General features: G+C 50.1%; 1 pseudogene; it reads right to left on the reverse strand.

Annotated features, from left to right (window-relative positions):
* Positions 1-8,117: 8,117 nt before the first annotated feature.
* On the reverse strand, positions 8,118-9,817 carry LOC125623544 (RING finger protein 223-like; annotated as a pseudogene).
* Positions 9,818-18,175: the final 8,358 nt, after the last annotated feature.

The raw sequence follows: 18,175 nt of genomic DNA on the forward strand, positions 1-18,175 counted from the left end.
CAAAGCAGTCCCACACGCTGTTCAGTGCCCCACGTGCCCTGGCTGCTAGTCTCTGGGGTCCATATTACCCAACTACTCTCCCACATGCCATTCAGCCCTGGTGATTAACCAGTTTACTCCCTCTACTTCGAATCAGAGCTGTGGGAGGGTTCCTGGTGACAAGTGCTGCCTTTCTAAGGGCAATCACCTGCCTGTACCTCCTGGTACTATGATAATACAGATGACAAACAACAATCATCAGCAGCCTACCTAGCTCATCTCCAGTGCTTGTTATCAGTAGATCTCATAGTGCTTTACAAAGGAAGTCAGCCTTAGCCCCTTGTGTCTGCTGCGGAAACCAAGGCACAAGCATACGATCATAGAAGTGTAGGCCTGGAAAGGACCTCAGAAGGTCATCTAGTCCAGTCCCCTGCACTCAAGGCAGGTCTAAGTAATAAGTAGACCATTCCTGACAGCTGTTTGTCTAGCCTGTTCTTAAAAACCTCCAAATATGGATGTTCCACAACCTCCCGAGGAAATTTGTTCCCATGCTTAACTACGCTGACAGGAATTTTTTCCTAATCATAGAATCATAGAATATCAGGGGTGGAAGGGACCTCAGGAGGTCATCTAGTCCAAACCCCTGCTCAAAGCAGGGCTAATCCCCAGCTAAATCTTCCCAGCAAGGGTTTTGTCAAGCCTGACCTTAAAAACCTCGAAGGAAGGAGATTCCACCACCTCCCTAGGTAACCCATTCCAGTGCTTCACCTCCCTCCTAGTGAAAAAGTTTTTCCTAATATCCAACCGAAACCTCCCCACTGCAACTTGAGACCATTACTCCTTGTTCTGTCATCTGCTACCACTGAGAACAGTCTAGATCCATCCTCTTTGGAACCCCCTTTCAGGTAGTTGAAAGCAGCTATCAAATCCCCCCTCATTCTTTTCTTCCGCAGACTAAACAATCCCAGTTCCCTCAGCCTCGCCTCAGAAGTCATGTGTTCCAGTCCCCTAATCATTTTTGTTGCCCTCCGCTGGACGCTTTCATCCAGTATCATTAGTGCCTGCATGGATGAGTAGCATGATCCTCAACAATCCCTCCATAACTTCTAGATACAGGCCCCTGGCAGGCAGCAAGTCTCCTGGGATGCCACGTCAGGGTGACAGATGGGTGCTTCTGTCCTCTTCAGAAAGGAATCACCAACCACCACTATCCTAAGTTTCCTCCTGGGAGTGGTGGCTGCGTCTTCCCAGCCTTGGAAGTACATGGCTTCTCCTCCTCACTTTTGGGGGTGATTCCTCATTGCTCGTTGCCAGGGCAGCATAGCAGGTCACTTGCTGGAGGATTCTCTGCTCTTTGAAGTCTTTAAACCACGATTTGAGGACTTCAATAGCTCAGACATAGGTGAGAGATTTTTTGCAGGAGTGGGTGGGTGAAATTCTGTGGCCTGTGTTGTGCAGGAGGTCAGACTAGATGATCATAATGGTCCCTTCTGACCTAAATATCTATGAATCTATGAATCTTGGGGCCCTACCGAAGGTCTGGTGTTCCAAGCCCTGAGTGCTGACCATTACCTCCCTGGAAGGCACATCGTGAACGAGGCAGACAGACTGCAGGAAGAGAAAGGAGGGTGCCATGGTGATGGCAGTTGAATGCTGCCCTGGAGAACTGGGTCCTCCCCCTCTCTGACACAGATTTCCTGTGTTATGCTGGGCACGTCACTTAGCCAAGACTTTTCACAAGTGCTCACCAATTGTGTGTTCCTCATTTTCTGGGGGCCTGATGTGAGACCTGGGACCTGCTTTGCAGAAGTGCTGAGCACTCACAGCTGCAACTAAAGTCAATGGGAGCTGTGCTGTGCAAATAGAAAGCGCTATAGAATGCTGAGTACTCTGAAAAACCAGGTCCGAGGCATCACAGATTGGACACCCAAAGTTAGTGGATACTTTTGGCCTTAATCTCATGGGCCTCAGTGCCCCACCTGTATAATGGGGACAGTGGTACACCATCCTCTCACGGGGGTGTTGGGAAAAGAAAGGGTCAGCCCTCGGGCCGGTTTTGTTCAATATCTTCATAAATGATCTGGAGGATGGTGTGGATTGCACCCTCAGCAAGTTTGCAGATGACACTAAACTGGGAGGAGAGGGAGACACACTGGGAGGTAGGGATAGGATATAGAGGGCCCTAGACAAATTAGAGGATTGGGCCAAAAGAAATCTGATGAGGTTCGACAAGGACAAGTGCAGAGTCCTGCACTTAGGATGGAAGAATCCCATGCACCGCTACAGACTAGGGACCGAATGGCTTGGCAGCAGTTCTACAGAAAAGGACCTAGGGGTTACAGTGGACGAGAAGCTGGATATGAGTCAACAGTGTGCCCTTGTTGCCAAGAAGGCCAATGGCATTCTGGGCTGTATAAGTAGGGACATTGCCAGCAGATCGAGGGATGTGATCGTTCCCCTCTATTCGACATTGGTGAGGCCTCAGCTGGAGTACTGTGTTCAGTTTTGGGCCCCATGCTACTAGAAGGATGTGGAAAAATTGGAAAGAGTCCAGTGGAGGGCAACAAAAATGATTAGGGGACTGGAAAACATGACTTATGAGGAGAGGCTGAGGGAACTGAGATTGTTTAGTCTGCGGAAGAAAAGAATGAGGGGGGATTTGATAGCTGCTTTCAACTACCTGAAGGGGATTCCAAAGAGGATGGATCTAGACTGTTCTCAGTGGTAGCAGATGACAGAACAAGGAGTAATGGTCTCAAGTTGCAGTGGGGGAGGTTTCGGTTGGATATTAGGAAAAACTTTTTCACTAGGAGGGTGGTGAAGCACTGGAATGGGTTACCTAGGGAGGTGGTGGAATCTCCTTCCTTCGAGGTTTTTAAGGTCAGGCTTGACAAAGCCCTGGCTGGGATGATTTAGTTGGGGATTGGTCCTGCTTTGAGCAGGGGGTTGGACTAGATGACCTCCTGAGGTCCCTTCCAACCCTGATATTCTATTCTATGATTTATCACTGTGGTGGGTGGGTTGGGAGTAGGAGTTGAGCACCTGCTGCCAGAAGTAACCAGAGGCCAGTGTCCTCCCTGTGACAGAGCCATATCCTCCTGCCCCGGTGGTGTGATAGCAGTCCTCTCTAGGTGGATAGCTTCCTCAGCCTTGGATGTCTCCATATGAATACTCTCAATGAATTCCTCTTGGGCACAGATGCTCTTCAGCCTAGTCACCTCCTCCTGTAGCTCTCCCAGCTGCTTCCTCAGAAATTCCACCAGCAGGCACCTCTTCGCACTTGATCGTCTCCCCAGCCTGGCTTTCTGAGAGTGGGAGGTGTAGGCCACAGTCTTTGCAAATCCACACCTGGATCTGGGTAGAGGCCTCCATGGTCAGGTTCTCTGGGCTTGTCTACACTACCGCACAGGGTCGATCTAGATACACAACTTCAGCTACGTGAATAGCGTAGCTGAAGTTGACGTACTTAGATCTACTTACCGCGGTGTCTTCACTGCGGTAAGTCAACAGCTGACCCTCTCCTGTCGACTCCGCTTGCGCTCCTCGTTCTGGTGGAGTACCGGAGTCGACAGGAGAGTGCTCAGCGGTCGATTTATCGCTTCTATACTAGACACGATAAATCGACATTCCCTGGATCAATCGCTGCCTAGTGTAGACAAGCCCTCTGTCTGGTCACAGGTGGAGGACAAATTGGAGGATTGGGCCAAAAGAAATCTGATGAGGTTCAATAAGGATAAGTGCAGGGTCCTGCACTTAGGACGGAAGAACCCAATGCACAGCTACAGACTAGGGACCGAATGGCTAGGCAGCAGTTCTGCGGAAAAGGACCTAGGGGTGACAGTGGACGAGAAGCTGGATATGAGTCAGCAGTGTGCCCTTGTTGCCAAGAAGGCCAATGGCATTTTGGGATGTATAAGTAGGGGCATAGCGAGCAGATCGAGGGACGTGATCGTTCCCCTCTATTCGACATTGGTGAGGCCTCATCTGGAGTACTGTGTCCAGTTTTGGGCCCCACACTTCAAGAAGGATGTGGATAAATTGGAGAGAGTCCAGCGAAGGGCAACAAAAATGATTAGGGGTCTGGAACACATGAGTTATGAGGAGAGGCTGAGGGAGCTGGGATTGTTTAGCCTGCAGAAGAGAAGAATGAGGGGGGATTTGATAGCTGCTTTCAACTACCTGAAAGGGGGTTCCAAAGAGGATGGCTCTAGACTGTTCTCAATGGTAGCAGATGACAGAACGAGGAGTAATGGTCTCAAGTTGCAGTGGGGGAGGTTTAGATTGGATATTAGGAAAAACTTTTTCACTAAGAGGGTGGTGAAGCACTGGAATGCGTTACCTAGGGAGGTGGTAGAATCTCCTTCCTTAGAGGTTTTTAAGGTCAGGCTTGACAAAGCCCTGGCTGGGATGATTTAACTGGGATTTGGTCCTGCTTCGAGCAGGGGGTTGGACTAGATGACCTTCTGGGGTCCCTTCCAACCCTTATATTCTATGATTCTATGATTCTATGGAGGAGACAGGTGCAGTGTTGACACTGGTGATGCGGCACTTCCTAACCATAATAATTATATTACAGCTCCCTCCCACAAACCCCCACTCAGACTCCCGTTTGCATGTAGGTGACTTGCTCAAGGTCACCCAGCAGGCCAGAGCTAAGGCTAGAACGCAGGTTGCCTGAGTCCTAGTCCAGTGCCTCATCCACTAGGCCACACTGCCTCCTCTCTGGCTTCTGCCCACTGAGGCACAGCACCCCTGTGTGTATAGATCTCATGTCAGGCATGGGAGCCATGGCTAAGCCACAGTTCCCATTGACCTGTTGTTGGTCACAAAGCTCTAAGGTTTCAAGATCTGCTTGGGCAATGGTTCCCTGGCTCCAAATACAGTAAAGGGCGGGAGGGGTTCTCGGTGCAATTCTGTGATCCAGAGTGGGGGCACTTTGTGCTGGCCTGAGGGTCTCCCAATCCAGCTCTTGACTCAGTTCCTCCTGGCTGAGCTGGTGGGAGCAGGGAGCTGCACAAAATTGACCCTTTCAGGGCTGGGTGTGGTAGAGAGGTGCTAGGGCAGGACTGGCTCAGACCCAGATGGCCCCAAAGGAAAAGATGAGGGGCCCAGTAGTGGGGCCACGGACTCTCCATGGCTGCAGACGGGGAAGAGGAACAGGTGAAATTCTGCCCTAAGAATCAGTGACCCTTGACCTCACCATGTTTGCTCAGCTTCCTGAGTCTCCCCTGTCTGCCCCCATGAGCAGAAGCTGATACCTCTCCCTCTTCCACAAGGTCCCACACAGCTGCAGGTTCCCTATGCAAAGGGGTGAACGCTGCTGCTGCTGGGATGGGGGCAAAACCCTATGGGTGGCAGTGCCTCCCTGACCGCAGCCAGGCCGTCTTGACCCCAGATGGTATTCCACCCTGCTCTGGAGGGTGAGCAGTGGGACCAGGCAGCCAGGCCATTGCTGGGGAGAGCTGCTGCACTGGTTAGAGACGCTGCACCAAAGGAAAACAGATCCCACATAAATCAGAGTCCCACACAGCTCGCCTCCTCCTGAAACTCTGCTGCCTCATTGTGGGGCCGCCAACCCAGGGACCTCAGAGTACGTCACAGACATTCCTAGATTCCAAGGCCAGAAGGGACCAATGTGACCATCTGGGCTGATCCCCTGTGTGACTCAGGCCAGAGACCTGCCCCCAAAATAACCCCTGGAGCAGAGCTTTTAGAAAAACAGCCAATCTTGAATTAAAAATTGTCAGTGATGGAGAACCCACCTTGACCCTTGGTCATGCCGGACAAGTTTGGGGTGTGGGCTCCGGCCAGTGTTGCTTACCTCAGGCGGCTCCCGGGTGGCAATGTAGTGGGGCTAAGGCAGGCTCCCTGCCTGCCCTGACCCCGTGCCACTTCCAGAAGTGGCCGGCATGTCCAGCAGCAGCTCGGGGGGCGGGGGTGGAGGTGGGAAGAGGGGCAGGTGGCACCGCATGCTGCCCTTGCCTGCAGGTACTGCCCCCACAGCTCCCATTGGCCACAGTTTCCCGTTCCTGGCCAATGGGAGCTGCGGAGGAGGTGCCTGCAGGCAAGGGCAATGCAGGGAGATCTTCTGCCCCTCCCACTCCACCCCCCAGAGCCGCTGCTGGACATGGCAGCCACTTCTGGGAGCAGCACAGGGCCAGGGCAGGCAGGGAGCCTGCCTTAGCCCGCTGCACCTCCGGACTGTTAGCTGCAGGAGAGTTGGCAACCCTATCGTGATTGACTGGTTAATCGTGGAGCCTCCGACAGTGACTGAGACTGACTGTCAGAGGCTCCACAATCGACAAGTTGATCGCGATCTACTGGTTGGTGACCACTGGGCTAGATGTACCTTTGGGCTGCCCTGTTATGGACATTCTTATATTTGTTCCCCGTGTAGGTACTTACAGACTGTGATCAATTCACCCCTTAACCTTCTCTTTGTTAAGCTAAATAGATGGAGCTCCAGGATTCTATCACTGTAAGGCAGGTTGTCTAATCCTTTCATCATTCTCTTAGCTCTTATCTGAACCCTCCCCAATCGATCAACATCCTTCCTGAATTGTGGGCACCAGGACACAATATTCCAGCAGCCGTCTCACCAGTGCCAAATACAAAAATAAAATAACCTCTCTACTCCTACTCAAGATTCCCGTTTATGCATCCCAGGATCGCATTAGCCCTTTTGGCCTCAGTGTTGCACGAGCAGCTCATGTTCAGCTGATTATTCGCCACAATCCCCAAATCTTTTTTCAGAGACACTGCTTCCCAGGGTAGAGTCACCCATATGGCCTACGTTTATTTCTAGCCTAAGACAGGAGGCCTTGTCTCAGAGGCTCAGTAGGAGGCCTGAGGCCTGAGCTAAAGTAGTGGCCAAGCCCGCTACTATAAAGCAAAGTTAGCAAAAGCCAGGCTGTGAGCAGAAGTCGGGCTCTGCCTGCATGTAAAGCTCACAGAAACGTCACATTTAGCCATATTAAAAATGCAAATTGTTCACTTGCACCCAGTTTGCCAAGCGCTCAAGAGTGCTCTGAATCAGTGACCTGCCCTCCACATTAGTACCCCCCGTTTCTGTGTCATCTGCAAACTTTACCAGTGATGACTTCATGGTGTCTTCCAGATCATTGATAAAAACATTAAATAGCCTAGGGCAAAGAATTGATCCCTGCGGGGCCCCACTGGAAACACACCTGTTTCATGATCCTTCCCCATTCACCATTACATTTTGCCAGTTTTTAATTCATGTAATCTGTGCAAAGCTAATTTTATATTCTAGTTTTTTAATTAAAATGTTGTGCAGTACCCAGTCAAATGCCTTTGAGATGTCTAAGAATATTACATCTAAACGATTACCTTTAGCAATGAAACTTGTCAGCTCAGCCAAAAACAGTACCAGTTTAGTGTGATGGTGTCTATTTTCCATAAACCCACCTTGATTAATCGAGTCCTGTATCAGCTGCTCCATTAGTTTTGCCGGGGATCAATATCACACTGATAGAGCTATAAATACCTGGGGCATCCCATTTACCCTTTTAAAATATGGGCACACCATTCGCTTTCCTCCAGTCTTCTAAAACCAGTGTTTCAAGAGGTATTGAAAATCAACATTAATGGTCCAGAGAGTTCCTCAGCCAGTTTTTTTCCCAAACTGTTGGATGAACAGTATCTGGATCTGCTGATTTTAAAACCACCTAATTGTAGTAGCTGCTGTTTAATACCCTCTAGAAATACCTAGTGGAATGGAAAGAATGTCAGCATCATATGACATGCCTACATCATCATTTCCCTCAGATACAGAATAAAAATATTTATTGAATACTTCTGCATTTTCTGTATTATCATTGAGAATTCTACCATTTCCATCTAATAATGGACCAGTACCATTGAACCATTAATGAACCCTCATATCCCACAAGGAAGCAAGTGTAATTGTCCCATCTTACTGATGGAGAAACTGAGGCAGGCAGCAGCAGTGAGTTGCCCCAGTTCACACAGGCAGCCTATGGAAGAGCCAAAACCAGAACACAGGACTCCCAGGCCTCTACTTTAGCCATGCACATGTCATCTGCCTTTTACCCTCTCTACTGTAGCTATCTTCCAGCAGCTCCCACCTGCATCTGCCCCTCTGTCTTGCTTGGCGCTGGCTGCCTCAGCCAAATAGAAGAAGTTATTGCATCTGTTGGAGGGAGGAGAGGTTGGCATCTGCTGCATAACCTCCACCCCCGGCATGGAAATTTACCATGCTGCATGTCCTCTCATCTGGCATTTCAGGAGCAAGTTCTTGCAGCTTCTGGTCATGCGGCAAGGGTAGGCTCAGGGACCGGGCAGGTGGGTGGCATCACCCTCTGTGCCCTCCAGTGACAATCTGCATCTGTTGCATTTGGCCGCTGCAAAGGGCACTTCATGCCGAGTGTGTTTACTTCTCCATTCCATCACTCAGTGTTAAACGTCCCTGGGCTGTGTCTCCTCCCGTCCGCTCAGAATGGACCAGTAGGCACATTCTGAGCCCAGGAGGCTGGACTCTGCCCCTGCTCTCAGCCCAAGCTGATGGGCTGATCTGTATGTACCAAGGCAAAGGGATTACAGTTATCACAGTGCAGAAACACATTGGGAGCCAAGCTCAGCCCCAGCATAAGCAAGTGCAACTCCTCTGGCTTCGTTAGAATCAGGCTGATTTATAAAAAGAAAAGGAGTACTTGTGGCACCTTAGAGACTAACAAATTTATTTAAGCATAAGCTTTCTTGAGCTACAGCTCACTTCATCCTGAATTTGGTCCTTGGGCCTTGGAAACCTTTCCAAGCTGGGCCTGAGCAGAGTCCTTCAGCACAACACAACAGCTGCAGCCAGGCCTCTCAAGGCTGGGGCAATAGCTATGGTCCAGCGCCAGCAGCTCCCCAGCACCAAGCTATCCATTGGGCCACTTGGGGGCCCCCTCTGGCTCTCCTGGGCAGGTGAAGGAAAGCAGTAGGTGCACTGTGTTACACACAAGCAGAGGATGGCAAGTTGCTAGAAGCGCTGTGACCTGCTGCTTGGGGCATCGGCTGTCGGAAAGGCCCCTCCTGGCGTTGACCTTCCGGAGTCCTGGTCATGTGGGAGTCAGGTATAAGAATGATGGGTAAAACGATCAATACCAGTAGCAGGATAGCGATCCAGAACACAGCCAGGCGATGCTCCCACAGGAGCTGGCATAGCCCCCTGCACATGGACAGCTGGGAGGCATGGTGGATATCTATCAGATCTCTTCCACTGATGTCCCGAGGGGCTGGGTTGTATAATAACTCCACTGTAACCAGCGTCTCGGGGGCTTCTTCACCAGCTCTCACTTGACAGGGCAAGGACGGCTGTTTGATCCAGCACAGTCTGTGTCCATCTAGCCAGACCTCCTGCAGGGTCTGCAGCCATGGAGGGAACTGGGTCACGATGTCCATATTGGGCGGGAGTTTGGGGATCCCTCCATCGGGGACAGGCACTTGGGCTCTGCAAAGAGGGCAGGGGAAGGTCTGGGCTTGTTTCACGAAGACGCAGACCCTCGACAGGCATTCCAGGCAGAAGGTGTGAGCGCAAGGGAGGAGCAGGGGCCTCTGGAAGATGTTGTCGTAGGGGCCGTAGCAGATGGGACACTCGGGGATGGACTGCTGAGGGGTCTGCAGCTCTGTCTGGTTGGGAGGGCTGGGACCCCAGTCCATAGCCAGAGTTTATCCACAGCCCCAGCAGCCCAGAGCTGTTTAACCCGAGGGGCACTTGCCAAGGGAGCAGAGTTGGGTAAGTTTTATCAGAGCCGCCAGCAGTGAGTGAAGCTTTTCCTGCTTCTCAGCCCATCTCAATGCTTGTTGCTGCATGGCCTGGGCTGAGACCCTAGGCTTGGGCTCCCTCCTCTGCCCGGCCGGTCGGTCTGACGAGCAAAGGCCAGCACTGCTCCTGCTGCATAGCCAGCCTGTTGTGAGTTCCTTCGCTTAGTAACTGACATTGAGCTCTAACTTTTGCTAAGCCAGGGTCAGTTCAGTCCCTCCCTCCTCACATAGCAACTCCAGCTCTGCATACACACAGCCAGCTCACTGGGACACAAAGGAGACAGAGGCAGCCCTGGAAACTCAGAGCTCCCCAGGGTGGTGCAGGCATGCTCAGCACCCTTCAGATAAGCTAACAAGTGGCACGGCCCAGGATTTGGGCTGCTCTGGTGCCAGGCCCAGTGGCACACGCTCCCGGGCCCCCATTGTTACAGGAAGCTACCACACCTAGGGAAAAGCTGAGCCCAACCTGCTCTATCAAGCAGTGAAAGAACCATGGCCTTTCCTTAGTCATTATTAGCCGCAATTGAACCGAGAGCTGAAGCCAGACTTGATGGAGCCTGATATCCCAGTCGCCGGGCTGGGTCAGCCAGCTGCCCTGGCTCTCTCAGGAGCGCAGGGGGGTGGTACTGATCTCCTTCAGTCACAGGGAAAGCTGGGTGAGCCAGGAGCCGCCAACAGCCCTCTCCAGCCGCTCAGGTGTCTGTCCAGGACAGAGACCCCAATGGCATCCGCTGAGCAGGTGCCAAAGCACAGCAGGTGGGGGGAGCGCAGGGGATGCCTTCTAGTCTCTGAATAGGAGCCGATGGCATAACAGGTATCAAAATAAAACCATGTAGTGGGCTTGGCAGCTGGGAAGAGAGCCTAGGTGTGCTGAGCTACTGCAGGGCGGGACCCGGCTGAAGAATCTAGGTAGGTTGGAATCTAGGGTCAGGTGATGCTGGCCTCCTTGGCAAGAAGGATGGGTCACTTCAGCAAGGGGCTGATTCTTCTGGGTGTTGTCATTTACACCTGTGCTAGGAGGGGGAGCAATCCAGCATGCATTCTATCGCCAACTCTTCTCCCATACAATAACACAGCATGGCCAACAGTGCCCGCTAGCCACTAGCCCCCCAGCCAGACCCCGCAAGGGCTGCCTTGTCTTCCCCAAGCTCAGCACAGCCGGTACAGCTGAGGAGTGCTGGAGTAAGTCCCTGCAGTGTCAGAGTGCCTTGACTCGGGAAAGAGGGTGCAGTGCACTTACTGGCCTGTTAGCAGAACTACAGGTTTCAGAGCAGCAGCGGAGTTAGTCTGTATCTGCAAAAAGAACAGGAGTACTTGTGGCACCTTAGAGACTAACCGATTTATTTGAGCATAAGCTTTCGTGAGCTACATCTGATGAAGGGGGCTGTAGTTCACGAAAGCTTATGCTCAAATAAATTGGTTAGTCTCTAAGGTGCCACAAGTCCTCCTTTTCTTTTAGCAGAACTAGACAGTGAAACTGCACTTGTTAAAGACATGCAGCCATCTAGAGCTGCAGAATTTACCTACAAAGACCCCTCTGAACCGCTCAACCTTCATACCTGCCCATGCCTGACAGGAGCCAGCTGTGCATGTGACACAAGAGCAAAGTGTGCAACGCCTGTTTCTGGTTGTGTTACACAAGTGACAGATTTCAGTGAGGCTTTAAGTGAAGAATTAGCTGATTCTGCTAGTTTTTAATGTTTTTTTATAACTAAGTTTGTCCTTAGGAGAAACATATGAATGAACTTTACGGGGAGAGGGGAAGTATATGACATAATATAGGTCCAAACATGCAGATCAACATTAGCAAACAGCTGCCTACACTCTACATTTTAGGCCCTGTGTGATCATAGAATCATAGAATCATAGAATATCAGGGTTGGAAGGGACCCCAGAAGGTCATCTAGTCCAACCCCCTGCTCGAAGCAGGACCAATTCCCAGTTAAATCATCCCAGCCAGGGCTTTGTCAAGCCTGACCTTAAAAACCTCTAAGGAAGGAGATTCTACCACCTCCCTAGGTAACGCATTCCAGTGTTTCACCACCCTCTTAGTGAAAAAGTTTTTCCTAATATGCAATCTAAACCTCCCCCACTGCAACTTGAGACCATTACTCCTCGTTCTGTCATCTGCTACCATTGAGAACAGTCTAGAGCCATCCTCTTTGGAACCCCCTTTCAGGTAGTTGAAAGCAGCTATCAAATCCCCCCTCATTCTTCTCTTCTGCAGGCTAAACAATCCCAGCTCCCTCAGCCTCTCCTCATAACTCATGTGTTCCAGACCCCTAATCATTTTTGTTGCCCTTCGCTGGACTCTCTCCAATTTATCCACATCCTTCTTGAAGTGTGGGGCCCAAAACTGGACACAGTACTCCAGATGAGGCCTCACCAATGTCGAATAGAGGGGAACGATCACGTCCCTCGATCTGCTCGCTATGCCCCTACTTATACATCCCAAAATGCCATTGGCCTTCTTGGCAACAAGGGCACACTGCTGACTCATATCCAGCTTCTCGTCCTCTGTCACCCCTAGGTCCTTTTCCGCAGAACTGCTGCCTAGCCATTCGGTCCCTAGTCTGAAGCTGTGCATTGGGTTCTTCTGTCCTAAGTGCAGGACCCTGCACTTATCCTTATTGAACCTCATCAGATTTCTTTTGGCCCAATCCTCCAATTTGTCTAGGTCCTTCTGTATCCTATCCCTCCCCTCCAGCGTATCTACCACTCCTCCCAGTTTAGTATTATCCGCACTGCCCCTTGGCCCAATATGTTAGCAAATATTGGGGCGGGAGGGTGGGGGCGCGAATTTATGGTAGAGTCAGGTATTGCTTTGGGCAATTCTGCTTATTTAGAAAGCACACACGCACAGCGCTGCATCCCTGAACACACCAGGAACAAACAGCAGCAGGCAGTTTCCTTGTTAACAGTTCCGAGCCTGCTTCTGTAGACAGCCCTTTAGCCCCAGAAGCTCTGTCTCTGCTCCTGCTCTGGGCTACCCACATGGCTGCTTCTCTGGGATTTCTGGCCACTTTCTGCCTCTGACCCTCACAGTCACAACCAATCAGTGTTCCACCCCAGCATTTTAAATCAGTCCCCAAAGAAACTCCTCTTATTTGCCCCTAGTTCTTGCTCAGGCCTTCTATATGTCCCAGTGCCTTGGGTGGTGGCTTCCATTATTTCAGCTTTTCTTCGCCATAAATGAGCTTAATTGCTTCTTCCATTTAGCCTGAAGTAAGGATGGCTAGCACACCCATCCATTTCAGTGTAGTATGTGATTGCCTGCAGATCAAAGCTGTGCCATTAACATCATGCAGCATAACAGCTATAACACTGGATTTCCTCTGCAATGTTCATTCACTTGTTTCTCCTCATGTGAAAAATCAGCAAAGTGCTATTTACAAAACCCCATAAAAATCCACTCAAACCCATCAGCTAGTCACAATGTCGATAATGCCACCAGGGCACCCAGCTCATTACAGACAAGGAAATAAGAACATAACATAAGAACAGCCATACGGGGTCAGACCAAAGCTCCAGGTAGGCCAATATCCTGCCTTCTGACAGTGGTCAATGCCAGATGCCCCAGAAGGAATGAACAGAACTGGTAATCATCAAGTGATCCATCCCCTGTCACCCATTCCCAGCTTCTGGCAAACAGAGACTAGAGACATATCCCTGCCCATCTTGGCTAACTGCCATTGATGGACCTATCCTCCATTAATTTATCTAGTTCCTTTTTGAACTCTGATATAGTCTTGGCCTTCACAACATCCTCTGGCAAGGAGTTCCACAGGTTGACAGTGTGTTGTGTGAAGAAATATTTCTTTTTGTTTGTTTTAAACCTGCTGCTGTTCACCTCCTTGGGTGACCCCTAGTTCTTATAAAGAGAAGAGCCCTGTCCCAGAGCACGCACCCAGCTGGAGTGGCAATGCTGGTACACACCAGATTAGCTCCATGTTTGAGAAATGCATTAGCATGTCAGAGGGAGTGAGGGATTTATAACCTCCTACAGACAGCAAGGCCTTACTGGCCTCCTGGAAGCCATGTGGTTATTTCCAGGGGGGACTCTGGCAAGCAGCAGAGCAAATGAATGGGGAAGTTCCAAGCCTTGAGGGCTGCATGGAAGAAGGTGCAGAGCGAGTGTGAGCGGGATGTGAAGAGAGCAGTGCGTTGTGGGGCTGAAGTGGAATGAAAACAGAGGGGAATGAAGAGTTGTAAGAACTGTCCCTGCTCTCCTGACAGCCTGGGTCCTTCCAGCTCAGTATTTCTATTGCTGACGGGCTCCTCGCCACGGCGGGGCTGTCAGCAAGACAGATGGGCTTCTGTTAATTACAGCTCCCATTAGCAAGTTGCCTGCCAGCGCAATAACACAGACTCTGATGACTTTGAGGCTGCTGTATTTGGGCTCCCTGAGCTGCTCTCTCCTCTCGGGATGTGATGGTTGCACCAGACACAGGCCCTTTGAAATACCTGGGCCAGTGCTGCTGCCAGACTTTCCCCAGACTATTGGCGTGCTTCTAGAGAGTCTCACAAGGCAGGGCAGAGGCAGTACTCCAGGACATATGCACAGTTGGACCTGTTCTTAGCAGAGCCTTTGCCAAGCTCTCCCCCATCTGTTTACACAGCATGCAGTTCGCTGATCCAATTAAACATTAACCCAGATGGTAAGAAAACAATCCTTAATTAGTCCTCAGTTTCCTGACACTAGCTCTCTAGCGCAGCATTTCTCAAATGCGGCCACCGTGGACGCATACGGCCACCAGGGACTTCTCTTGTGGTCATGGCCTTCTGGGCTGTGATGTGGGGACGGGGGGGGGGGGGAGAGGGGGCAAAGTAACGCCCTCTCCCCCTCTCTGTTGCTCCTGGATGCACTGCTTTGGTGTTGGTTGCTACCAGCAGGGATTGGGCCCTGCCCCCCTCTGGAGTCACCTGGGGGACAACGCTGGAGGAGCAGGCAGCCAGTAAGTTCCCCACCTTCCCAGGGGTGGTGGGGCTTGGGCATGGGGCTTCAGCCCTGAGGTGGCGAGGCAGCAGGCTCTGGACATGGGGCTTCAGGCTCCAGCCCTGGGCTCTGGCTGCATGACGGCAGGCCCCCACCCCGGCCACACGGCTTCGGGCTCTGTCCCTGGGTTCTGTCCTCCAGCCGCAAGGCTTCAGGCTCCAGCCCTCCGCTACCTCTCCCAGCCTCCAACCCCCATTTCCCCTAACCCTCACTGCCTCCCCCAACCCTCCATCCGGGGCTTATTTGTCCCCAGGCTTGCCAGGGCTGAGTAAGTCTGCTGTGAAAAGTGATACTTGTATGTTTGTTAATACCAATTTTCACAATAGACTTACTGGCTATCAATAAATAAACTCCAGTGATTTGGACATATCTATGTGCATATTTATTTGGTTTTCCTAAAGCTAATGAAGTATTTTAGGAAAAAGTGAGAGCAGCCACCAGCAAGAGTCCACATTCTGAGTCCACCAAAAAATTTGTCCTGAGAACCTCTGCTCTAGCTGGAGTGATGAATGTTTGATACATGTAGATGTGCTGGACAGAAAATCCAAAGCCATCTGATAAATCCACTGTGCCTGGCTGGAAAGCCGCCCCACAAGTCCAGTCTTTGGTGTTGCATCGGGATCATGACTCTGGACATGCAGTGTGAGAGCTCAGCAGACTGCCTAGAATTTGTGACCATTGCTCTGACTGAAAGCCTTGGATTTCGCCAGCCACACTCACATCCATGGTATTTGCTGGTCAGGAGGATGACCCAAAAAATGGAAAACCTGTTTTGTGAAAGGAGACTCAAGGAGCTTGGTTTGTTTAGCCTAACCAAAAGAAGGTTGAGGGGAGATATGATTGCTCTCTATAAATATATCAGAGGAATAAATACCAGAGAGGGAGAAGAATTATTTAAGCTCAGTACCAATGTGGACACAAGAACAAATGGATATAAACTGGTCATCGGGAAGTTTAGACTTGAAATTAGACGAAGGTTTCTAACCATCAGAGGAGTGAAATTTTGGAATAGCCTTCCAAGGGAAGCAGTGGGGGCAAAAGACCTATCTGGCTTTAAGATTAAACTCAATAAGTTTATGGAGGAGATGATAATGATGGGATAACATGATTTTGGCAATTAATTAATCTTTAAATATTAATGGTAAATAGGCCCAATGGCCTGTGATGGGATGTTAGATGGGGTAGGATCTGAGTTACTACAGAGAATTCTTTCCTGGGTATCTGGCTGGTGTACCTGGCCTATATGCTCAGGGTTCAGCTGATCGCCATATTTGGGGTCGGGAAGGAATTTTCCTCCAGGGCAGATTGGCAGAGGCCCTGGAGGTTTTTCTCCTTCCTTTGTAGCATGGGGCATGGGTCACTTGCTGGAGGATTCTCTGCTCCTTGAAGTCTTTAAACCATGATCTGAGGACTTCAGTAGCTCAGACATAGGTGAGAGGTTTATAGCAGGAGTGGGTGGGTGAGATTCTGTGGCCTGCATTGTGGAGGAGGTCAGACTAGATGATCATAATGGTCCCTTCTGACCTTAATATCTATGAATCTATGAATCTATGAACAGTCATGTCACTGAGGGTTCTTCAGGGGACAAGTCCCCTCAAATCTGCTTGTTTGCAAACAGGGGGGTTTGCGAGAACCAGACATTACCAAACCTATGGTCACCCAGTGAGAGCAGCAAAAAAAGCATGTGACAAATCATAGCCTGCAAATGATGAATGTGGAATATCACGGTACTCGAGAGAAGCATATAGGCAGGAAGGGTTTGCATGAACTATTGGCTGAATAATTGCGCATTAGGAATAAACCAGTAAAACCCCAAGTCACTTTTGGGGATAATTCATCCCCAGAAACAGTGGCCACATTGATTGATCAATCTTTATTTTGATCTTAAAATCGGCCACTCACCACAGGGCGCTCATCCACCTCTCTTGGATGCCCTTGGCATGTATTTAAACACACTGTGCAAGAATCTGCATCAGTCAATGAATTCTTTGCATCAGTCTTCATGGCTGAGGATGTGAGGGAGATTCCCAAACCCGAGCCATTCTTTTTAGGTGACAAATCTGAGGAACTGTCCCAGATTGAGGTGTCATTAGAGGAGGTTTTGGAACAAACTGATAAATTAAACAGTAATAAGTCACCAGGACCAGATGGTATCACCCAAGAGTTCGGAAGGAACTCAAATGTGAAATTGCAGAACTACTAACTGTAGTTTGTAACCTATCATTTAAATCAGCTTCTGTACCAGATGACTGGAGGATAGCTAATGTGATGCCAATTTTTTTAAAAAGGGCTCTAGAGGCGATCCCAGCAATTACAGGCCTGTAAGCCTGACTTCAGTACTGGGCAAACTGGTTGAAACTATAGAAAAGAACAAAATCGTCAGACACACAGAGGAACATAATTTGTTCAGGAAAAGTCAACATAGAATCATCATAGAATATCAGGGTTGGAAGGGACCTCAGGAGGTCATCGAGTCCAACCCCCTGCTCAAAGCAGGACCAATCCCCAACTAAATCATCCGAGCCAGGGCTTTGTCAAGCCTGACCTTAAAAGCCTCTAAGGAAGGAGATTCCACCACTTCCCTAGGTGACGCATTCCAGTGTTTCACCACCCTCCTAGTGAAAAAGTTTTTCCTCATATCCAACCGAAAACTCCCCCACTGCAACTTGAGACCATTACTCCTTGTTCTGTCATCTGCTACCACTGAGAACAGTCTAGATCCATCCTCTTTGGAACCCCCTTTCAGGTAGTTGAAAGCAGCTATCAAATCCCCCCTCATTCTTCTCTTCCACAGACTAAACAATCCCAGTTCCCTCAGCCTCTCCTCATAACTCATGTGTTCCAGTCCCCTTATCATTTTTGTTGCCCTCCACTGGACTCTTTCCAATTTTTCCACATCCTTCTTGTAGTGTGAGACCCAAAACTGAACACAGTACTCCAGATGAGGCCTCACCAACGTCGAATAGAGGGGAACGATCACGTCCCTCGATCTGCTGGCAGTGCCCCTACTTATACATCCCAAAATGGCATTGGCCTTCTTGGCAACAAGGGCACACTGTTGACAAGAATTCCCACAGTATTCTTGTCAGCAAGTTGAGAAAGTATGGGCTGGATGAATGCACTACAAGGTGGGTAGAAAGCTGGCTAGATTGTCGGGCTCAACGGGTAGTGATCAATGGCTCCATGTCTAGTTGGCAGCCGGTATCAAGTGGAGTGCCCCAAGGGTCGGTCCTGGGGCCGGTTTTGTTCAATATCTTCATAAATGATCTGGAGGATGGTGTGGATTGCACTCTCAGCAAATTTGCGGATGATACTAAACTGGGAGGAGTGGTAGATACGCTGGAGGGGAGGGATAGGATACAGAAGGACCTAGACAAATTGGAGGATTGGGCCAAAAGAAATCTGATGAGG

Source organism: Caretta caretta, chromosome 16, assembly GCF_965140235.1.
Source record: "Caretta caretta isolate rCarCar2 chromosome 16, rCarCar1.hap1, whole genome shotgun sequence".
NCBI classification, from domain to species: Eukaryota; Metazoa; Chordata; order Testudines; family Cheloniidae; genus Caretta; species Caretta caretta.